The following is a 24288-nucleotide window of genomic DNA, read 5'->3' as shown; positions in this document are numbered from 1 at the left end:
CATTATTTTTTTTTATACTTAGGCCTATCCAAATTAAACCTTAAACTGTTGAAAGGAAGAAAGTCAATAATAGGGAAAGAGAGCCACCAACACCAAATTGAAATCCCTCCAGTTATGAGCTGCCTTTGGTTGGGTGCCAGAGAGCAGGTGTGGGTTGCTGAGTCTCTATGTGGCCCAGCAGTTAGAGGGTCACCGGATCTGTGATGAGCAAAGCCCCACCATTCAGAATCCTCACCCATGGGAGAGGGTAATGACCTCTCCTTCCTCCCAGGTAACTGAAGGTCTGAGTGCGATCCTGGTGGCTCTTTTTTTATTATTATTAATTATTTTATTTTATTTGTTCTAGTTAGTTGTACATGACAGTAGAATGCATTTATACATTTTGAAAGATCATACATAAGTGGAGTGTAATCTCATTTTTCTGATACTGGTAGCTCTTGAAGCACTGACTAGGCTGTGGCCACCTGCACTGTTTTCCTTTGTGAATGATCAACACAGTTGATAAGTACTCCATTAGCCAAGGTGAGGAATTTTATTCCCACAAGGAAAGCAGAGTGTTTGCCATGAGGGAGGACTGGCAGGGGTGGGGGAGGCATGCCCATCAAACCACCACAGGCCCAATTCGGCCCCAGGGTACCAGTCTTTGCTGGTCTTCAACCTTGGAGACTTAGCAGTTGAATTTCTTAATGCAATCCTCTTAGGTGGGTTCTCCCAAAGCAGACCCTAAGATGAGAATTTTTCTAGAAACAGTTTATTAGGGAACAATTGTCTTAGCAAGTGTTTCCTGGAAAAACTGCTAGGAGAGTGGGGGAGTGGGAGAAAGAAGCAGGAGTGTGGCCCCAAGCCTGGAGGGTGATGTTGGCTCATTCCCACAGGAAGCTCTGGGGACACCGCAGGTCCTACCACAGGGATGAGGGAGCTGGAATAAGTATCCGTGTTTGGTCCCAGAGGGTCCCAGGGGAATGCCAGTCCCGGGCATATCCAGCTCCTGGTGCAACAGGTCAAGTGGGTTTCAGTAGCTACCCTTCAGGGCTGGCTGTTGGAGAGAAAGCACCGGAGGTGCTGGTGGGCACAGAAATGATAAGGGGACCTGAGTGGAAGGGCAGAGCACTAACTGCAACTGGTACAATGTCCAAGGGTGGCTGAGTGCCGGGAACAGGCTTGTGTGATGCGGACTCACTGCAGGTGGCTGTGTTTCCAGGGAGAGACAGAACCAGCCTGCGCTCCAGGCTCTCCCGCCCAGGATCGTCAGGCCCTTCTCTCCAGAGAGGGGAAGGCTCTACCAGAGTCAGAGTGGCCGGTGAACATGCACTCCCCGCCTAGGCTCAGCCGCACGCTCTAAAGACTGAGTACTGGCGATTCTGTGGTGATAAGAAAAGGATGGGGGTGTTCACAGGTCAGGACCCACATCATCCTGCCGGTGTGGCATGTCAACTCCCCAGACATTGCGGGCATGGACTAGCAAGACACATTCTTCATCTGGAAATCAGAAGTTTCAAATCCTGGGCTGGGGAGATAGCTCAGTTGGTAGAGTGCTCACCTCGCAAGTACAAGGCCCTGGGTTCAATCCCCAGCACCGCAAAAAAAAAAAAAAAAAAAAGTTTCAAATCCTGCCTCTTTCCTGTGCCATCTGGGTAAACTTAGGCCTCTCTGAGCCTCATCATCTAAGATCTGACTGACTGGCTGTCTCACCACTCCCTGTGGGGTGAATTCAGTGTCCCAGAGTCACAGGTACCTGCTGTATCTGAGGGGACTGTGGCTCTGCAGATGAGCGTCTACAGTGCCTGTGTCCTCCCCTTGGCTGGCTCCTGTGTTTTGAGGCTCACCTTCCTTGTTCTGTGTGAGGACAGAGGGGTTCATCCCCTGAAGCCTGCCCACTGGGGGTCCCAGCCCAAGCTACCATCTCCTTGCTCTGCCCCACTCCCAGCACCCTCTGTCTCTCTCCCACCAAACGCTGCTGATGGGATGCTGTTGTGTCATGGAATCTGATGAGTCTCAGGAGTAACCAAGGGGGATTATGACGCTCAGCGCAGTCCTGGAGATGACCAGGGCGTGAAAGCAGCCTGCTCTCCCTGCCACGGGCAAGGGGACCTGCACTCACCCGTGGTTCCCCCAGGCCTCCCCCTCCCTTCCTGCCACCGAGCCCCTCTTCTGAGACAGGTCCTTCTCCAGATCATGGCACCCAAGGGTCCTTCCTAACACGATGTCCCAGGGTAGGTCTCAGTGCCAGTGACCTCATCATGAGGCCATTGTAGTGGTAATTATAATTTCCCCTCTTTTTCTCTGATCCAGGGACAAGCATCTCATTTTTCTCAATCATAAATAAACAAAAGAAAATAAGAGAAAGAAAGGAGGCTCCCCTGATTTTTGGTTTTGCTTCGATTTGATTTTGCTTTAGCAGAGCCTAGGAGACTAAGAGGGACTCTGTCTTTTTCCAAGATGCTCGACTCAAACAGCAGCTTGGTTTTCCCAAGGGGCCTCCCTTCCCATGTCCAATTGCTGCTACCATTCCAGGTACAATGCTGGGCCCATGTCCCCTCCTCCTGAGTTCCCACTGCTACACACACACACACACACACACACACACACACACACACACACCGCCATCTTTCTCTAGCTCTCAAACTTCTCCAGTCACTGGAAGTCTGCTACAGCCCTCCTGCCTCTTTAAGGTGACTTGGCATTTCTCTGCGTGAATCCATTTTTGCTTGCTTTATGGTTTCACTGGCAGAGCTGAGTCTGATTTCCTGATTTCCGAACTCTCTCAGGCACGTCTTGGTGCCCTCTCCCCGACTGGCCCCTCCCCTGGTGCCCACAGCCTGTCTACAGTGATCAGCCGTGACTCCATTCCCACTGCCCTCCTGCTTTCAAATGCCACCCTTGGGTTTTACCCCGTCCATCACATGCAGGGCTCTGGGAGGTTTTGAATATTTTAAAGCATTTTTATTACAATAAGAATACATGTTCATTGAAGGAAAAAAATAAAAAAAATGCAGGTAGGCAAATACAAGCATTCCCCATGCAGAAATAGCATCTTTTAAGATTTTTGATAAATATTGCCCAGATTTTATTTTCCATGAATAGGCATGCATCTTTATGAGGACACTCTTGGTTGCAGGGGTCGAAATTGAACTCATATCCCTCATTATAGACTCAATTGTCCTCCCCCCACCTCATATTCCAAGTTAGGACCCAGTACCTCCAGATGTGACTAAGTTTGGAGACAGTCTGTAAAGAGGTAGTTAAGTTAAGATACCAGTCTTGAAAGATAAGGATTGGGTCCTCGTTCCCCCAGTGTTGAAGATTAAACACTCGAGAAACGCTGAGGCAAGAGTAGAAGGTAAATTTTATTTAAGAAGCTAAGGGGAGAGAGACAGAGACAGAGACAGAGAGACTCCTCTAGAGAGGAGCTGAGACCCAGAGCTGGTGCCGTGGGAGTGGGGGTATCTTACCCCATTATTAATGTTAGGTTTCTTTTCTTCTCATGCCCCCTCCTCCTCTCATCTTGCCTACAGGACCAAAAGACAGGAAAGAGTAGCCCCAGTGGGTGATCACTTGTGTTGGATCATGTGATCCTTCCTTTCCCCGGAGGTTTTAGCAATGGATTGAAGAGGAAGTGCTATCTACCCATTTCCTTTCCTTTGATGACCAGCTATCTGTCCTTTGCCCTGGTCTCGAAACGAGGTCATTAGGGTGGTCTCTAATCCAATATGACTGGGGTCCTTATCAGAGACTAGGGCATGGGTATGTACAGAGGGAGACCATGCAAAGACACAGGGAGAAGACGCCATCTGCAAGCAGAGAGAGGTCGCTGAGGGGACTGACCCTGGGGACACCTTGACCTCAGATTTCCAGCCTCCAGAACTGTGAGTCAATAGTTTCTGATGTTTAAGTCGCTCAGTCCTTGGCACTCTATGATGGCAAGTCTAGCAAAATATACATCCTTCAAAACCCACTGCAGCCCAGAGGGGAATTTGCCCGCAGGATCATGCAGCTGCAGGACTGACTGGGATGCAGCTCAGTCACACGAACACCTGGATTCAGGGTTTGAAAGCTACCAGGAGCTCACATGTGCCTTCCATCTCTGCCTCTCTTTGTCTCTGTCCTCCTGGAACTGGCTTCCTATACACGGCCGGAAACAGCTCCCCCATTCCAACCTTCTTCTTCACTACCAAGAAAAGCTGGTCTTCTGTCCCACTGCTGGTTTATAAAATCCTAGGAAAGAATTTTAACTAGCCTCATGAGGTCATAAGAAGGACACGCTGTTAATTTGCTGAGAGCACTGTCAGGCACAGATAGGGACCTTGTCCCACGTCACACAGGGTGTGGGGGCTATCATGGAGTCCACTGTGGGGCTGGCCTGTGAGGACAGCTAGCAGGCCCTTCCTAAACCTGGTGAGTCTGTAACAGTCTCCCCCAACTCCTATAAATCTTGCCACACCTTCAAGTATCGTCCACTGGACAGCCACCTTCCCCAGCAAAGCTTGCCTTCTGAGACCTGAGAAAGGCCATGGTGCTTTTCACTCAAAGGTTGCAAAGGCCAATGCTAAGAGAGGCCAGCAGGTGGGAACCAAATCCTAAATCCAGAGCCTAGGAACCCAGAGAGCCCCGTCTACCTGCTGTCTTTAGCTGGCCTGCTATGAGCCCCAGCGTAACTGCATCCCAGAGTCCTTGGGTTCCCAGACAGCAGAGGGACTTGGCAGACTGTCTGCAGGGTTGTGGTTAATTTGTTTTCTACTTCTCCTTTCTCTTTCCTTCTTCCTGCTCCTGTAACTTGTGGACTGAGACATCTACTCAAGGCAGGGGTCCATTCTCATCTAACCCAAGAGCTAGCACTCCTGGGGCGAGCATGGCCCCCAGGACTGATGCTGCCTCTCAGGCCACTGGCTCTCCCCTTGGGGTATCTACAGGCCTGGGAAATCGTGCAGCAGCCCAGCTTCTCAGGGATGCATTTTCCATGTCACAGAGGCCTCCCCAGCCACGGTTCTCCCTCACCCAGAACAGATTTGTTAATAGTAGTTTTTCTATTGTTTGTCTTGTGGAGCTGGGGATGGAACCCAGGGCCTCACCCATGCTAGGCAAGCACTGTGCCACTGAGCTACCCCCCAGCCTTATTCATGTTTTCTTTACAATTTAGTTTTAAGAGAAACCAAGGCCCAAGGAATTCCAAGAGCCATTCAAGGTCATGCAGGGAAGCAGGGCTGCCCAGCACCATCATACCACAGTCTGGTCCTGCTAGTTGGACTCTGTCTCCACAGAGATTACTCAGGTCAGGCTGCAAGATAAATAACATTTTCATTCGATATTTTGAAAAATCAAATTGGCAAACTGTGGCCCATGGGCTGTCTGCCTGTTTTATAAATATAGTTTTATTAGGACACGGTAGGCCCATCCATCCTGCAGCACTTTGCTGCTATGACAATAGAGTGTGCCAAAGAGGGTGGGAACTTCCCGGAGACAGCTCCTTCTTTGGTTTGGAGATGCATCTGTCAGGGTTCCCCCAAGAAACAGAACCAACAGGGGGAAGAGAGAGAAAGAAGGAAGAGGAGGAGGATAAGAGAGAAGGCGGCGGGGGAAGGGGAGAGGAGAGGAGAGGAGAGAAGGGGAGATTTTTAAAAATTGGCTTATGTGAGTATGAAAGTTTAACAGGACCAAAATCTGCAGGGGACTGGCAGGCCGAGACCTAGGGAAGAGTTGTAGTTCAAGTCCACCAGGGCTCTGCTGACCAAATTTTCTCTCGTCTTCTCCCAGGGCGGTCAGTCTTTTTTTCTTAAAGTCTTTGTCTGAATGGATATGGTCCACCCACTACATGAAGGGTATTCTGCTTTACTTTAAATCTATTGATTTAAATTTTAATCTCATCAAAAACAACAACAACAACCACCTTCACAGGAATATCTAGAATGGCATTTGGCAAAAATACCTAGGTATGATGACCCGGCAAGTCAACCCAGAAAACTAACCATCAGAGGTACCTTCTATCATAATTGAATTCCTGGTTGTCATTTTATCTTCTATCTGCATAGATTCTTTTTTCTCCACCACAAGAGAAGAAAACCCTGCATTTGGAAAGAAGAGACTGTATGTGTTTTACACAAATTTTTATGCTCTTGCATTTTCTAGCATTGTACTTTGCTCAAAGTAAACACTAACTTTTTGTTATTTGATGGGTAGCTATTACTTTGGCTACTTTTTCTGGCCTCTTTCTCTTTTCTTTCTTTCTTTCTTTCTTTTTCCTTTTCTTTTTTTGTTCAAAAATTAGTAGAGGGCTGGGGTTGTGGCTCAGTGGTAGAAGGCTCACCTGGAACACATGAGGTATGGGTTTGATCCTCAGCACCACATTAAAAAATAAAATAAAGGTATTGTGTCCACCTACAATTAAAAGAAAACTTAAAGAAAATTAGTAGAACCTTGTGAGGAAACATTACTTACTTTTCAAAATCCAAGTACAAAATAGGAAAAAAAGGGTCCTCTCAAGAAAACTTTCTCTTCTTCCAGCTTATGTCTTAAAAATCAGCCTCCAGCACTCGACCTTCAAGAGTACTCCATATACAAGGAATTGAAAGCCAAGTACTCTTCCTCTGTGAAACGTAAGGACTATTCCTTTTATAATTTATTTTTCCTCTAAGACTTAATCCTAATAATAATAAAAATGATTTATCAGATTAAGACACTAATTAATCCTGTCTGAACAACTTGATGTTATCAAGTTTAATTTCAAATTTAATTATTTTGGTATACAATTACAAAACAGTTAATTACTTTATTGTAATTATTTATCTTTTTTAAGTAGAAAGAGGCCCAAAAATGCCTTCTAATGGGCTACCCTGAGGCACAGCTATTTTCTAGCATTATCTCCAACACGTATCGGCCTTGCTTCTTGATTTTTCCTGGGATGTGAGCTTCTCTTTTCAATCCTCTTCAATCTCTCACTTTCGATTTGGTTTTGGTCTCTTCTTTATGGTCCTCGAACCAATTAGGCAAAGCTACATTCTGCTCTTTGCACTGATTTCTGCAACCAGGCCCTTGAAAGTCATTTTGTTGAGACATGGCCTTCACCAGGGTCACTCTGCTCTCTCCACCTTCTCACAGCCAGGAGCTTGTGTGACACCTGAAGGGTGATCATGGAAGTTTCTCGAGAGTCACTGTGCCCGTGGGTATCCAACGCCCAGGATGGGGCAGACGGTAACCAAGGAGGCACAGTCAGGTCACAGCTCTGCCCCAGGGCTGCTGAGATGGTAACCTCTTGGAATGAGGGTCCCAGGGAAGGTGCAGGATGGCTGAGGGTCACTTGGGCTATTTACCCACTGGCACAGAAATATGTCAACATTTTCACAACTGGTAAAACTTCCCCAGAAAATAACTGGCTCAGCCCCCCCATTGCCCACCAGGGTCAGCTAAGCTAAGATGCTGCTCAAAGCAGGCCAAATGCTCTCCACGTGTGGGGAGGATGGGGGACCTGAGAACTATACCCCACACCCAGGAAATAGCCTGGGTGGAGGATGGCAGCTGGAGGTTTTTTCTAGAGAAACCAAAAATCCAGATTTGGGGTGAGGAATGTCAGATTCTAAAATATTCAATGTCTACTCAAGTCTTTTTTCAGACACCTGTGTGTTGGGAGAAATCCTAGTTCTTGGCTGGCAGCAGTGAATGTCTCAAGTGTGTAAAGGAAAACCTGCGGGGAGGAGTGTCCTGCTTCTCCTACCTTAGAAAGTGAACAACTGCCCCAAGTTGACTCAGTGTTACCAAGGGAACCAGTATAGGAGCCTGGTGGTCTGATCCCCCATGGCACATTGTGATTGGGCAAGAAACCTATAAAATGTATAGCTGTTCCTGCAATAAACAAGTTTGCAGGCTGCTTGCCACAAGCCTGCTTTCACCCAACTCCTGGAGTTTGGGGTCTTGACTCTGTGTCCTTATCAGTGTCTGAGCTAGCTTGGCACAACAGACAAACTACACCTATGAGTCAACTAAAATCCAACCAGGGCTGGAGCTGGCCTGTGGGAGGCCTCCCGCTTTAAGTCACAGCCCCTCCAGACAACATGGGGTTCTGTCTTCCGTCTTCTGTTTAAAAGTGAGGATGGTTCTGGCTTCTGCTTAACTGGGAAAGCATAATTGTCACCCAACAACAGAAGAAAACCTTAACTTGGGACAAATTCACAATTTTTTCTGGAAGCTGTGAGAGAGCTGAGGCCACATGGTAAGTAACTAATCCAAAATCTAAAAAGTAACAAGGACTTCCAAAGAAAGATCGGATGTGAGTACTTGCTTACCTAGAGCCGATGTCATCAGATGATGTACTGGCCAGTAAGGAGAAGTCACCTATTTGTAATTCGTAATGACTCACTGAAGGGTAAGTGGAGGGAGTGGGAGAATTTAGAAACTCAGGAACTGTAGGCACAGGGACTAAGACCTGAATGTTTCTATCCTCCCCAATTCATATGCTGAAATCCTACCCTCAAGGTGATGACAGTTGGGGGTAGCACCTTTGAGAGGTGATTAGGTCACAAGGATCCCCCAAAGAGAGCTATCTTCCCTTCTGCCATATGAGGACACAGTGAGATGACAGTCATCTTTGAGGAATGGGCCCTCACCAGACATCAAATCTGCTGGTACCTTGATCTTAGACTTCTCAGCTTCTAGCTGAGAACACCATAGCCACCCTGTCTATGGTGCTTTGTTATAGCAATCCCAAAAGATGGGTACATGTATGAGCATACACACACACACACACACACACACACACACACACACAGGTTCTTCTCCACTGAGCTCAGCAGGTGCAGAGGATCACAGTGGAGCTGGTGCCCAGATGGTGGCCCTTGCTAGGAGCCAGGGGAGCAGCAGTTACATCAGGAAAGGCAAGACGTCCTTTTCCCCAGGACAGCAAGATTGAGCTGCCACAAGAGCTGCAAGCACTGTAGCCTTCAGAGCCCCCACTGCAGCAGGAGGAGGAGAACACTGACAAGTCTCTGCCCCTGAGAAAGAGGCAGAAATGCATCCTGGGCCCAAACCACAAATGCTCTCCTACAGCTGGGGCCAGTGAAGAATCACCAAGAAGGACTTACTTCTGAGACATGGGGACACAGGACCTGCCTACTACCCACTACAATTGAATCAGAGAAAGAGGATGCTCTCTCCTCCTCCCCCATGCTAGGATAGGCCAGCAAGTGTCAAGTAACAAGTGAAAGCATCCATTGTAAGGATGGGGCAAAAGCGTGGAAAGACATTGCATCAGCCCAGGTGCAAAGGAAATACCTGAAGCTGAGGGTGGAGAGACTGGAAATAACTCAGTGTCCTACAACTGGGACAAGCAAACTAGGTTCATCATACACTGACATAAGAAGACACAATATAAGGGACTGAACTATGGATGCACTCAATCACATGGAGGGATCACGCACATTGTGCTAATTCCTATGTATTATAGGATCACATTATGTGTCATTCTGGCAAAGGTGGGACAGCACACAGATCATCGGTGGCCAGAAGCTGGGGTGGAGGTGAGGACTGAACAGCAAAGGAGAGCAGGGAAAGTGTGGGTTGATGGAGCTTCTCTGTGTCTTGATGGTGGTTCCAGACTCTACTTTTCTGAAGACTCACAGAACAGTATGCTGAACAGGGAGAATTGTCTCTGTGTACATTACATCTTAATACAATAAGTGGAGAAAATTGGGGGCAATGAAAGGATCAGATCACCCATCAACCCTTTTCTTTTGACCATCTATTATTTAGAGTTAGGTAAGTTGTTAAAAGAAAAGTAGGTATCAGTAGCAAAAGATGAGCACATGGGTAGACCAGGCTCCTTGTACTGTAAATGGCAGAAACGCAACTCTGTTGCTTAGGACCAAAGAGTAATTTGATGAAAGGATTGTCTGTAAGGCTCACAGACTGGCAGCCTGGGCTTCTGGGATGGACACCAGGAACCCATTTCTGTTCCCTCATCTCTCTTCCATCACTGGGTACATTTTCTCTCACCTCACATGGGCTTCTTCTACATGGAGGTGAACATGGTTCTCTGCCGCTCCCCAACCTCACCTGTCACAGCTTCATCAACAGTGAGGAACTGTGTTCCTTATTCTAATGCCAGCTCAAAAGATCCAAGGGAAGCACTCTGATTGGCCCAGCTGTAGCCAATCAGCAGTGACCAAGAGGAAGCTCTGTGGTGATTGTTAACTTCCATTCCACATGGTTGGGGCATGGGTCAGAGGCTCCATTCAGAAGGAGGAGGACTATGCAGACAAAATATGAATAATTGGTTGTAGTTCATCATCATTTTAATGCAATACATTTATTTTTTTGTTCTCCTTCTGGCTTTGATTTATTTCAATTTTGTTTGACAAGTAACTATCATTACTCTGCTCTGAGCTGACAGGTGGAGAAGCAAAGACAAGGACAAGGTCCTCTGCCTCAAAACCCACATGGCAGTCGAGTAGGGGAAATGGATAATAAATAGCTCATTGCTGAATCCTATAATAAGTGCTGTGAGCTCAGCAGGAGGGGAGACAAGCCTGGGTCTCACATGAGGTTTCCTGGAGGAGCCAATTTTAGGCAATTTTGAAGGTTGAGAAGGAAGGTGAAGGGCATTCAAATACAAGTGTAAAATTGGATGAATACAGGGGACTTACTTTTACAATCAATTGATTGTGAATCCCTCAATGGGAGAGGTCAGGTCTTACATGAGAAAGATACAAATACTTTTTTTTTTTCTTCTTTAGCACTCATTCGTTTTCAGAACACTTACAAATTCAGTTTTCCTTCTCCAGCAGTCTTACTAAACAGAAATGTTATCAGAAATAAGAACAAAACAAACTTCATGGGAAAGGATGGGTAGATTTTCTGCACCATGCTCAGCCCCCACATGCCCCACTCTGTGTCCAGGTGTGGGACTGACTGGCAGGTAGGTTGATGGCTCCAAGGTTGGGGACTTGCAGATGGGTGTGGTGGAATATGAAAATGTCCAGGCATTTCCAAGTTGCTAAGCAATGCCTCATGGGACTTAGACCGGTCAGGAAAGTTGGATGCAGAAAAGGTAACACCGGAGCGCTAATGAAGAAGCACCAAAACCCTGTAATAAGGGCATAAAGAGTTGGAGGAGTAGAGACTGAAGTGTGGGAGAGAAGGGTTTTTGAGATTGCGCAGTTCCAGGGGGTGACACGCTCCAGTGTGTGGCTATGCCAGTGGTTTACTGAAGGGAGTTAGTGGGGAAGGTAGTAATCAGAGGTGCAGAGGTCAAGGGACTGAGACAAGATGGTAGATGGACATCGACACTAGAGCTGAAGCTGTTAAGATTTGTGAATGAACTTGGAACAGAGAGAAAAGCCAAGAGGCAGATGCTGAAATCTACAGGGACGAGAGGGAATGATCAGGAGGTCAAGGAGATAGACGGCCACTGGGAGGAGAGAGGGAAGCAGATCTCACTGACAGGAGCTTGAAGAAAAAGGCATTTGCATGGGAAGAATGTGCCCAGGAGCAGCTGCAGAGACAGTGAGGAGAGCCATCACACGGCTGGCCCTGAGGCAGAAGAGCCAGAGAGAAAACGAGCAGCCCACGCTCAGGAAGTACAGGACACAGCCTTGGCCCCGGGCTGAAGTGCCGAAGCAGCAAACATTTGCTGAACGCCGAACACTGCCTGAATATGAAGAGAGCTCAGTGTCCTTCAAAGTGTAGTACCGCGCCATTCTTCATAGTTGAGATGATGTCAGGAGTTCTGGAATGTTCGTCTTCTCAATTTAACACCAATAATTCAAGATTAAGGTGCTTATTCATGTGTGTGTGTGTGTGTGTATGTGTGTGTCCAGCATATCTGCCTGGAAAATTCACAAATATTACTGCTCGAATACAGTTGAAGTTTAAAAGGGAGTCAATATAAAGAAAAATGTCAACTAAATAACCAGACAGACAGCAGAGATAAGGAGGAAGGGGGAAGGTTATATGCAAATACCTAAAATTTGCAAAGCCCTGGGTTGTCTCATTTACTCTTTATAACATCTCCACGAGTTAGCTAGGGCTGTCACACCCATTTGTGTGTCAGGACAGAGACGCTTGGGGTGCTGAAGTAATTTTCTTAATAACCAGGAAAAGCACAGTGGGGGGCAGTGTGGCCTCACCAGGCTATGACCGTCTAATGCTGTGACTTCCTGCAGTTTCAGTTCTCACCCAGGAAAGAATGCCAGAGTGGAAGGAGGTCACCAGTAGTCTTGGTCCTGAGTATTCTGAAGATCTGATTTGCATTTTTTTTTTTTACTGATGTACTTTAGATATTGGTTCAGCCCGATTTCTTCTACAAAATGTACAAACTAAAAATAATAACAAGCCCCTCCGCGTCCATACCAGGTATGCTGTCTTAGGTTCTTTCAGTGGACAGCCCACCACCAGGCCTGGCCTCTGCTCTGAGAGGCTCTGGGAAGCAGCTCAGAGCTGCCACGTGAGGCCTCGCCATGCGAGGGCATGGGGTCTGGCTTCCCTGTCTCCTGAAAGAGCCAGAAATAGAGCCCAGGAGACAGCGGAGTTAACTCCCTGAGATGAAACCCTCCACCACTGGGGGACAAGAGATGGGACAGAGACAAGTCCACTCTGCGCCCCTCCAGGTTTGTTCCGAGACATCCCACATGGCAAGATGAAGAGAGCTGCTGGTTTTCTCTTTGAAGCTGGACCTGCTCGGCTCAGGACCACCTTGCCTTTCCCCCATCCCTGCCCGCCTGGTTTCCTTCACCCTCTCTCTCTGCCCTGGAGCAAGCGCTTCCAGTAGAGCAAGAGTGCTCGAGTCCTGCCTCTCTCTCTCCCCAGGTCTGGAAGCCTGGGCTAAGGGAAAACAGGTAGGGACTCCCCTCTGCTGCCCCTGGGCCCGATTCTTAGCCAGAGTCATTTAAAAAGCCAATTTCAAAAATACAGAGGGTTGGTTACTCCCCTCATGTAAAGACTGACCAGAGGAGCAGGCAGGTTGCTGGCCGGGTCTGGGAGGAAGATCACCTGCCTGAGCAAAGGGTTAGCAGCCATGACTATGCTTCTGTGCAGCATTCAGTGTTCAACGGGGCAGACCACAGCCATCAGCTGGACACAACCCAGTAGGGGCAAGAGGAGCGGCCATGCTGCAACCTCGACACCACGGCCTCTCCCTGCCCCTGTTGGCTGGGTGGTAGACCTGCAGGAAAGCCCCGGATAGTCCTGTCAGGTGGAGGAGGGGCAGCACCTTGTGGAGAGAGCACTTTGAACTGGCTAGTGATTGAATCCCTGGATTAGGCTAACATTGTTATTGAATTAGACTGGGCTTTGCTGGAGTGGACTGAATTTAGTGTTGCTGCTGCCAAGTGGGAATGAGAGCTCATTAAAGAAAGTACATGCAATTATTATTATTTTTTAAGTGCAGTTGGACTCTCCCAGGCCCCACTTTAATTTGGCCGGGAGCCCTGCCCTTGACTGTAAGCCCTGAGGAGAGCCAACCAGACTCCAGCACTTGGACAAATGGGGTTTATGCTTCTGTGCCCAGGATAACAAGGCCCTTGGGTGAACCACTAAGATGCCGCTATAGTCTAGTTGCAGAACCTGTTGACATGAGAGGCCCAGGTGCTCTGCGCCACAGAGACAATGGGAAAGAATGAAATGTCAGCACTTGACTATGCTTAAAAAAAAAAAAAAAAAAAAAAAATATATATATATATATATATATATATATATATATATATATATATATATATATTAGTTGTGGATGAGACTTTTTTTTATTTGTATGCAGTGCTAAGAATCAAAACCAGTGCCTCATGCATGCTAGGCAAGTGCTCTAGTGCTGAGCCACAAGCCCAGCCCCTCAAGGATGCTTTAATATGCTCTTTACTATTTGTATTCATTGTGAACACAGCCCCAATATCACAGCTGGTTGATTTTTGCATAAGTGGTTGTGTGTGTGTGTGTGTGTGTGTGTGTGTGTGTGTGTGTAGTCACAGTGAAGAGCTTGGGCTCTTTGAGCAGACAGACCTGGACTTGAGGCCCAGCTCTGTTACCGTCCGTCCTCCACCTTTCTTCGGCTCAGCCTGTCATCTGTTAATTGAGGATTGTGCATATTCACCTCATTGAATCGTGAAGGAATCCAGACTCCAGCCCTCACCTGCCACCTTCGTTCCTGCCATGTATCCCACCTTATGCTGGCTTTTCTCTGCTCCTGCCCTGTCCCAAACTGGATCCAGTCTCTGCCCAAGTCTGTACCTTGATGGAGGCTGACCCTTTGAACTCCCTCTAGGCTCCAAATGGGGCAGGGATGAGAGCAAAGGAGGAGAGGGGCTGGGTTTCTCTCTGCCTCCTCACTTGGGTGCCCCGACTGTCCATGGCTGTGCTCCATGTAGAGGCTGCAGGTCCCAGTGGACTCTAGTTCCCTTCTTTGATCCTTCCTAGGGCTAATCTCTGAGGGCATCTGTGTTCTTCAGGACTCCATTTACCCTGCCCCAGGGATCTGTAAGAGTTCCTTCACCTCTTCTTGCCACGGGTAGCATCCAGGAGGATTCTATTTTCTACCTAACCCTGGGTAATATACTTCTGGATATTGTTTAATGGCCATTTTGCTCAAACTAACACTCATTTAAAATATCTAAACAACTTGTCTTACTGGAGTTTTATATCTCCGTGTCACTGTGCACTTGATATGCTGACTTTAACCTTTCCCACTACGCATTAAAATAAATATATAACATTTAAAATTAAGTGTTCAGCGGGTTCTACCTAAAATCACCTCCGGTACGCCGTGGCCAGTGCAACCCCCTTCAAGAAGGACCGAATCACTACAGGTGAAGTTCTGGGCTGAGCAACACACATTTGCTGTCTGAACACTATCCTTAAAATGAGCAGCATGTTGTCACATGACCCCAATCCAGATGGAGGGCCATGTTCTTTCTCTACCTACACTTTTCACGTAAAACATGACTTACTATGCTGTTGATAGTCAAAGGCCAGTGTCTGCTACTTCACAAGGACTGTTTTTTATCTCCTGCAGAAGGTACAAGGAATTTGTTTTGAACAAGAAATGACTGCCATCACCCCAGTCCAAAGACAAAGTCTTTGTGATGTCCATCTTCAAATTACAAGCATTTAAAAATACGTATGGTGGAATCTCAGTGGGATTTTCACACCATGAATAGTTAAGACAGAATATATCACTCTTCTGTAAAGAATATGCCAGAAAGCCGAGTTCAACTTCCTACTGCCCCAGCTCCACCCCCCAACACACCCAGACACATGAACACATTCACGCCCCTACGCCAGGCTCTACCTGTCCCCCCAGTCATGGGGCAAGAGCATATTTGTGCTGGTAGCACCAGGAACTTGCTGGGTTTTGCACAAAGCGAGCTGGCCTGGGAGAAGAATCTGTCACATCAGTGGAGCAGGACTGCTAGGGTACATACAGCAAGAAGGATGACAAAACTTAGTTCTAAAGATCCTTTTACTGTTTAAGTCACACAAATGAGGAACTATACTGAGACACCCAGAGGGGTACCCTGGTGGGCAGTCAGCAACTTTAGTTCGGTTAAGGAAGATAAGAGGGAAAAATGACTTTGAGAAAAGAAAGACAGTGTGGTCATCCGGAATCTGATTTTTTTTTCTCAGTCTGAAGCAAGCCTTTCGGGTGTCCAAGCAAAGAAGCTTCGAATCCCTTCCAGGATGGAGATGGCTGTACGCGTGAACTACTATCAGGTATGTCGAAACCTGGGAAACTCCTACCCTGAGGTCAGCAGGGCCTCCCTGCCCTGCTAGATGGAGGTAAGGTGACCACAGTTCCCTGAGTAATAGTGAAGCCTCAAGTTCCTCGTCTTCTACAGATTTCTGCGAATTCGCCCCCTATCCCCACACACCCTCTGCACCTGGAATCCAGGGTGCTGCCTCTTTACCCTCAGCAACCCACATACATGCAAAATATGAGTTCTGTACCGATTCTCATGAAATAATCCATTCTCACTAGATACAACTCTCCCCCCCCCCACGGCATCCTCAATATGTCCCCAAATGGGGCATAAGGCAGTTGTTTTGCAAAAAGGTCCCCATGGCATGTTTCACTGGACGACCTTCAATTCATTCCAGTGCATTTAAGACATAGCAATTTTTCACATAAATAAAATCCTTATCAGGGAAATACCTAGTTATAGGTGAAAAGTATAGATCTCTTATTTTAAATACCAATCATTTATTTCAGTCACTAAAGCAGCACCCAAACCATTCCAAATCAAATTTTCTTGTGCACTGGAAGTTTCTCCACTGAAGTCTACTGTTAAAGTACCTTCTCTCTGAGAGCAAAACACAGCACACAACAAAACCAAACATTAACGGGTGTTCCAGTGGGGTCCCTCCTGAGTCAGATGTGTGATGAAGTTACAGCTTCTTGTACCTCATCAGTTTGTTGAGAAAAGCCAAGGGGCCTGGGTACAGGAATGGGAAGAACAGCTTCCCACCCTGTGCCTAGCATGGTGCTCAGCATTGTTTTGGAATTTCATTTTATTTCTATCAAAATAGTGCACACACTTGTTTTTAAAAGATAAATAATACTATAAGGTTAGTAAGAAAAAATAACTTTCCCTTTCTCATGCCTACCTACCCCAAGTCCCAACTCCTAGCAAATAATGTTCATATTATTTCCATTTTCCTAAGTAAAAGGCATACACTATTCTGTCTGGATTTTTCCCTATAGATATAATCACCTGCCTTTCTGCAATGAGAAATGAAGGCTTAAGTGAATACACCTTCAACTTATCTACTTTCCCTCCTACATCTTCCCCATATAGTCATATCACATTTTTTTGTTAAATCAATATTCAATGAACACATTTTTCTAAGCAAACATTGGTCAAGGTGCGCCAGGAAAATATTACACTTCCCTTTGTATGTGACTTTTTGTTTTCCCTGAAGTTAATCATTGACTTCTTTTTTCAATTGCATAATTTCACATACCTATTGCTAATTTCCCCCACAAACTCTCCAGAAGAGAGGTAAAATTCCCTTCAATGGATTTAAACATATCCTTCCCACCTCTATTTCGGACACGTACTTCCTGAAACTGTCCTTCCTCTTGCTCCAGTCAGAACTGGTGGTTCATCACCCTTGCTATCCAGCAGCTACCCAGGGTTTCACTCACCAAATTTTGAATTCCTTTGACTCTCTTCTCTTGAATCCATTTTCTGGGCCATATAGCTTCCTTTGTCTTTGCTAACTCCCTTATTTCAGAGAATACTAGCTTCCAGAAACCACTCTGGGTGACTTGACTGGATACAGAATTCTAGGCAAGAAATAACATTTTCCTCAACATTTTGAAAGTCTTGTTCTTTTACCTTCTATATTCCTATGTTACTGTGGTGATTAAGTCACTCTGACTCCTAACCCTTTGGGTGTGACCCCTGATCTGTTATTCCTCTGCCCCCAGAGGGGTTCTTAGGATCTGCTCACTATCCCTGAAATATTTAAATTTCATGAAAATGCTCTTTAGGTGACTTCCCCTTCCCAGCTTCAAAAAAATCCATTGTGCTGGACACTTTGGGGGCTTAATCATTCTGTAAAATCATATTCTTTTTATTCTGAAATGTTTTAAAAGACTATTTGTTTATTTTTATTTTGAGCAGGATCTCACTAAGATGTTTAGGGCCTTGCTAAGTTGCTAAGGCTGGCTTTGAACTTGCTATCCTTTTGTCTCAACCTTCAGAGTCGCTGGGATTACAGGCATGTGTCACTGCACCCTGCATGAAAGACTGTTTGCTTTGATAATTTTTCTCTCCTTTTTTTTTTCTCTCTGGAATATCTTATTTTATATTGAGCCTCTGATATTGACCTAAAGAGTTTTTTTTTTTTTAAATACTTTCTGAGACATGACCTTAACTTTGGCCCCATCCTTTTTATTGCATATTATTTCTGTATTTGTAGGGTTTCTTATTATTTTATTTTTTTCATTTTCCATACCTCCACTCTCTCAAATAGTCTTGTCTTAGGGTGCAGTGCCTTTTCTCTCTTCAAGGGCTGAACATCATGTTTACTTCCTCAATTTCTTTTCTTGCTTGTTTTGGTTTCCATTGGAGGTTTCTTTTGTGATCTTTGCCTTTCCGTTTATATTAGGAAAGTGGCGTCATGTGGCGATGGCTTGTCAACGGGGTGTTTGCTGAGGATGATCAGACAGGGCCCTGCTGTTCCTTTGGAAGATTCCCCAAAATTCAAATGTGTTTCAACTCTTTACTCTTAAGGAATGCACAGCCGTGTTCTGGGGGCCTGCTGGGGAATGGGGACTGAAGTAGGACAGGGGGTCTCATAGTCTCCTTGGCCTATTTCTGTCCAGGGTCTCACCTCCAACCCCAGCTGTGCCTGGCATCTCTGAGCTGGCAACTGCCCTGGATTAGTTTCTTGGGAGGGTAAAATTCTAAGAGCCTGCTGGGATGGGAAGGTCCTGGGCAGGGGCTTAACAGCTTTTCAGATAGACTCACCGAGCTCCTTCCTTCAGCTCTTCCACTTGCCTCCACCCCTCTTTCAGACATACCTGGTCCTTCAGTTCCTGAGTTTTCTAGGTGTCATAGGGATTGTTCCTTGTTGGCGTCCACTTTCTGCAGGCTCTTAACAGAGAGCACCAATAGATTTCACTCCTTCTCTCAATCACTCTTGGATGTGTATCACTTTTATTCCTTGAGTACAAGCGCTACTAATTTCCTTGCATTTTCTCTTTGATCCATTCTGGAGACTCTATGAAGCAGGTAATATCATCAATCCCTTTTAGAGAGCCGTAGGTTTCTCTGTTAGAGTATCCTGCTGTGCTTTGAACCCAGCTTGTCTGCCCTAAATCCCTTGTTCTGTTCAGTTTGCTCTGTTAGGTAGTTTTCTGGGGGCTCCAAGTCAGAAGATTGCGGGGAGTGGGGGGGCAGTGTCAGAGAAGAGTGATTTCAGAAACTCCTCTGAATGTCTGCCATTGGTTCAAGTTTTCTATTGAGTCTCACGGTGGTACAGGAGCTTCCATGGATGGGGAGCTGTGCCTTTGGGGGAGAGCTGTGGTTGGTGAAAGCAGCAAACATTGTGGCTAGCTCAGGTACCTCACAAAGTCTGGGATTAAACATGGCTCAAAGAGAGACATGTTCTGATCAAGGGTTATCAAACTTACCACACATTGTAACCACTTGGGTCTTTTGAAATACAGATGCCCAGGGCTCTCCCTCCCCAAACCAAAGAAATTAGAAGTTCTAGAAATGGGACTCAAGAATCAGCAGTTTATAAAGCTGCCAGGTGATTCCGATGTGCACCCAGATTTAGAACCAACTCTGCAGACCAGCCCTTTACAAACTGTAATGTGTGCTTGCATCATCTGGGGATCTTGTAAAGTCTGCATCGCAGTCTTCATCTGAAGATGCAAACTTTGATGCAGATTCTGATCCACTAGGCACTGGGGGTCTGAATGGTGGTGCCTCCCCCCACCTCATATGTTGGAACTTAATCACTGATGTGATGGTATTGAGAGGTGAGGAGTTTAGTAGGTCATTAGATCACGAGGGTGGAATTCTCATGAATTGGACCCCTATAAAAGAGACTTGAGGGAACTCTGTCTCTTCCACCATATGAGGACATAGCACCAAGACACTCTTTATGAGAAACGGGCTCTCACCAGGCACACCAGCACTCTGACCTTCGACCTCCCAGTCCCCAGTGGCTAATGCATTTCTTTTGTTTCTAAGTGACTTAGTGTAAGGTATTTTGTTATAGTATCCCAAACAGCCTGAGACACCAGGTCTATCCTGCTTCCAGATGGTGCTGGACCAGCAGCATGTAATGAGGTCACAGACGACCTTGTGTTGGTAAGAAGTTCTGGCCTGGAAGGTAGACTCCAAGGCTGGCATTAAGGTGTGAATTTCAAGTTAGTGGTCACCTTCTTTTCCATAATTGCTCAAAACTTCACATGTTGCCAAAAGAAATACAAATTTTATGAGTTCTAAAAAAATGTAAGGAGAATATTTATTAGTCAAAGATTTTATACTTTTAAAAAGCATAAATGTTACCGAAGATTTCATAAGGGAGGTAAGGTGATGGTGGCTTTCATCTCATATTAGTTTTGTAACCTAAGCCACCAGGTGAGCATCCCCGTTCTTGGCACATCCAGGAGTACTGAGCCTCTGTATGACTTTATGTCCACTCAACTCCAGCCTCTTTCCTGCAGAGGTCCCTTCTAGAGCAACACGAATCCCCTCTCCTTGAAAGAAAGAACAACCTGCTGTCTCTCTTGGAAGCACCTATCTTGATGTTCCAAACAGATCAATACTGTTCCCAAAGATAGTACTATTTCTTAAAGGAATTTTGATGTTAAATATTCCTACTTCATCAGAAGATGTCTAGGCTTATGAAAATCATTGTTTTTGTGCATGTCTCTGATAGGAGTTCTTGATGCACCCAAGGGATCTGATCAGGAAATTTCTGGGGCTATAAAATGACCTTTATTTGCTTATGCCACCCTCCCTCCCCTCCCCACCAGGCTCTCATATTCTCTCTGCTCTTCTCCACCAGCAGACATGAGTATCACATATCAAAGAGAAAGAATAGTTCAAGAGGAAATCTGTATTGTCCTTATTTCATAAATTGGGTTTAATAATTCATCTAAAAGAGAATTTTTAGCAACGAGGTTTGCATATAAAAAGGGAATGTGCCTTTCCTAAATAGGCATCTGTTACTCTTGTTGCAATGCTGAGTGAGGAGAAAAAAGGCCAACTGGGTCCAAGTGCATCTCTCAGATTGCTAAAGACATAGTGGTCTCCAGCCTGTTAGGCAAAAGTGATTTCTAAAGCAAGTCTTGCAAGGAAAGAAATTTAAACCACACCCTAAAAGTCTCTTCTTTGTCACTGCAGAAATCCACCTAGAGGTCATTTAGACAAACAGGCATATTCTGAAAACATCTGCAGATCGGATGTCTGTTCAGTTCTTGGTCATAAAATGCCACCTGCCCAGACCCCCACCCTGGCCTCAAATACCAAACCACTGCTGTCTTGTGAAGCGGTCGGTGGCAGGTCTGGGGTGTGCAGGTCTCCGTAGGCACACACAAAGCTGTTGAGAATGTCAAGAAAATCAGTCATTCTCAGCTGCGCTGCTGATGCATGACAGGCTGACTTTAAATATTTGTCACTCCAACTTGCTGATATGCGGGAGGATGGGAAGCTGGTAGAATGAAAGGGGAAGAAAATTAACAGAACCCTCTAATTGCCCAGGTTTGCTGCCTTGAATATTTCTGCAGTAGCTCTGCGGCAGTCACACCAGCAACGTTTTCAGACCCTACAATGGGAAAGTTGCCAGGGAGCTAAGGCCCAGCAAAAGCAGCAATTAATACCTCCTCTTTCATTTGACAGACAGCATCTGTCTCCCTGCCTTAGGAAAAAGAAAAAAAAAAAAAAAACTGTTTTGAGGATTAACTTTCCTACTTTCTTTTCCCAAAATGTCCCTATTTTACATGCCCTTTGCAGAGTCTCATTCAGTCCTAGGAGCAACTGAATTTCCCAAATGTTTCAAATATCTGCAACCATGTAAAGTCTTTCTCTGGAAACTCAGCATGTTGCAACATTACCTAGCCTTTTTTTTTTTTTTTTTTTTTTTTTTTTTTTTTTTTGCCTTTAAAGATGTAATGCGGTTGTGGGAAGAGGGTGGGGGTGGGGGCAGTGGAGGCACATGTCTATAATTCCAGCCACTGTGCAGGGGATGGAGGGGTAGCAAAGACAGGAGGATCACAAGTTCGAGGCCAGCCTCAGCAATTTAATGAGACCCCCATCTCAAAAAAAAAAAAAAAAAATTTCTAAAAATGAACTGGAGATGTAGCTCAATGATGGAGCATCCCTGGGTTGAATTCTTAGTACCAGAAAGAGAGAAAGAGAGAGAGAGAGAGAGAGAGAGAGAGAGAGAGAGAGAGAGAGAGAGAGAGAGAGAATGTGTTTATTAATGAAGTATCTTTTGAGCAATGACACCAGAATTGGAAAAGAAAATGAGCAAGTTAATTCTAACTGGAGGTGTATGGACTGAGACCAGTTTTCTGGAGAATAATTTGACTCCTTGAAAAGTGTGCCCTTGTTTGATCTGGAAATTCCATTGCTATCCATTTGTCCCAGAGAAATAGCCATGCTGTTTCTGCATTCATTTATAATAGCAAAAAATTAGTGAGCAACTGAAATGTCAAATTATAAGGCTAGTGATGAGTTAAATTGTGGCAAATTCATACAACAAAATATTGTGCAATCACTAAAAATTTTAGAAGAATATTTGATATGGGGAAATGATCATCTTGTCCAGTTAAGATTATACAACAAAATCTACATTATGATACTGTTTTAAATTTCTTTTAATAAATGCATTTAAATTTATCATAATGCATATACTTAGGAAAATTGACTTCAAAGATTTTCAACAACATATAGTACCTGGGGCAGAACGCTAAGATTACAGGGCCTTTTAGTTTCCTAATGGTACTCTTCTGTATTGTCCCAACGCAACTCATCACTCACAGTGAGGAAAATAATGTCAGAAACAAAGAATAGATGAGTTATCAGAGCATGTGTATTGTACATTTAAAAGATGCTACGGTTTAAGATGCAGGCGCCCTTTATTTGACAAAGTACCATTTAAGAGATTCCACTTTCACATGCTGACCTTAGTGACTTCCATGTTTTCTATGCCTTTGAGTCGCCTCTGGGTTTCAGATTAACCGAAATGAGGGTGTTTTGCGAAGAGAGGTGAAAGGATCCCCTAAGTAATGCCTTAAAGAGGAGTGGGGAGGAGGTCGGGGCGGGGTGGGGGGTGCTCTTGCGTTGAGGAAATAACGAGTAGTGGGTTAAGATGTGGGTTCTGGAGCCAGACTGTCTGAGTTCAGAGTCTCCTAATAGCTGGGCTACTTAACCTCTCTGTGCCTCCCTTCCCCATCCGGAAACTGAAGATAATAATAGCACCGACCTTCCTTGGTTGTTGTTGGGGGTCACCTAAGTGAATGTGACCACAGAGCTTAGACGGGTACCTTGACATATTATAAGCTGGTAGAATTCGGTAGCTCTTATTAGAAGTTGCAAATCTCCCCTCTGGTCTGGCAGAGGCGCCTGAAGTCCTCACAGCCCGCTCAGCTCAGCTCGGGGACAGGGCACGCAGGTCCCCAAGAAATGCAAAGTGCTTCCTATCTCAATGCCCGCTGGGGACCCTGCTGGAGGCAGAAACAATGCGCGCGCACACACGCCCCACGTGCACGTGCGCACGCCCCCGCGACACAAGGCGCGCGAGCCCTTGTGCACGCGCGCACACGCCCACTTAAGCGCGCGCACGACGCTGCAGACAGCGGCGCTCCGCTCCACCGCCCACCTTGGGCCCCCCAGGCGGGCCTTAACGGTTTCATGCTCTAACTTACCAAACAAGCGGCAGCCGGCAGAATGAAAAGGGAAAATAAATTAACTGCAACGAAATAAGACAGGTCCTTCCACAGTCTGCCGCCTCTAACAGCCACTTTGTTCCCGACGCATTCTCCCAGTCACCACCCGACGGGGGAAAAACCAGGAAAGATGGTCAATGAGAAAGGGAAAGAAAAGGGATGGGGAACAGTGCGGGAACGAGAGACAAAAGTAACCTGCTTGTATTGTCCCCAACCCCACGTTCCGGCGGGACACCAGCCGCACCAGCCCCGGGTCCAGGGCGAGGGCCAAGGCACCCACCCCGAGAGACCCTGCACAGCGACCTTCCAGAACTACTGCATGGAACGATGCCCCGGGCTTCTTCCCAGCCAGTCCGCAGCCACAGCTGCAGGGGACAACAGGCGACTGGATCTTCTGTTTCCTGCCTCCTGGGAGGCAGCAGTCAGCCCCAGGCGCCATCTCCTTGGACCAGGTCTTACCCCGATGATTCAGGAAGGCCTTTTGAAAGAAAATTGAACTTGTCATTGAGAACACTTGTATGAAAAAATTGATAATCGCTTTTCATTTTTTTAGGCTAGAAAAATCAGGTACCCCCCCAAATCACAAAAAAAAAAAATTATGTCGGCTCAGGACTGCTTTTTCTCAGCAACCCAGAGCTCTTTAAAAATAAAAATAATCCAAGTTTTTCCCTTGTGTCGCTTGGGAATGCATATATATTAAAGTCCTGAATGCTAAAACTCCATTGGAATTTTAGTTTTCATTATCAGGTGAATTTGACCAATTGGATAGACTTTGAAAAATAGAGACAAAAGTAAAATCAGTAGATGAGAATTTTAAAGGTGCAATAAGAATTTGGTAGCTATTAAGCTCCTGCGTGAAAACATTTTCTTATCCTTTTCTCTCTTTGTCCCCACCCCTATGGCAC

General features: G+C 45.9%; 1 long non-coding RNA gene across 1 annotated transcript; it reads left to right on the top strand.

The window, feature by feature from the left end:
- The first annotated feature begins 3675 nt into the window (after positions 1-3675).
- LOC124967883 (uncharacterized) lies at positions 3676-23916 on the top strand. Its single transcript, XR_007105628.1, has 3 exons — positions 3676-3866; positions 15595-15681; positions 23622-23916. It is a non-coding gene; the product is annotated as an uncharacterized LOC124967883 (long non-coding RNA).
- Positions 23917-24288: the final 372 nt, after the last annotated feature.

The sequence above is a fragment of the Sciurus carolinensis genome, chromosome 17, assembly GCF_902686445.1.
Source record: "Sciurus carolinensis chromosome 17, mSciCar1.2, whole genome shotgun sequence".
In the NCBI taxonomy this organism is placed as follows: domain Eukaryota; kingdom Metazoa; phylum Chordata; class Mammalia; order Rodentia; family Sciuridae; genus Sciurus; species Sciurus carolinensis.
Note: the sequence above shows the minus strand (reverse complement) of the source record. Positions and strands in the feature narration are given on the sequence as shown.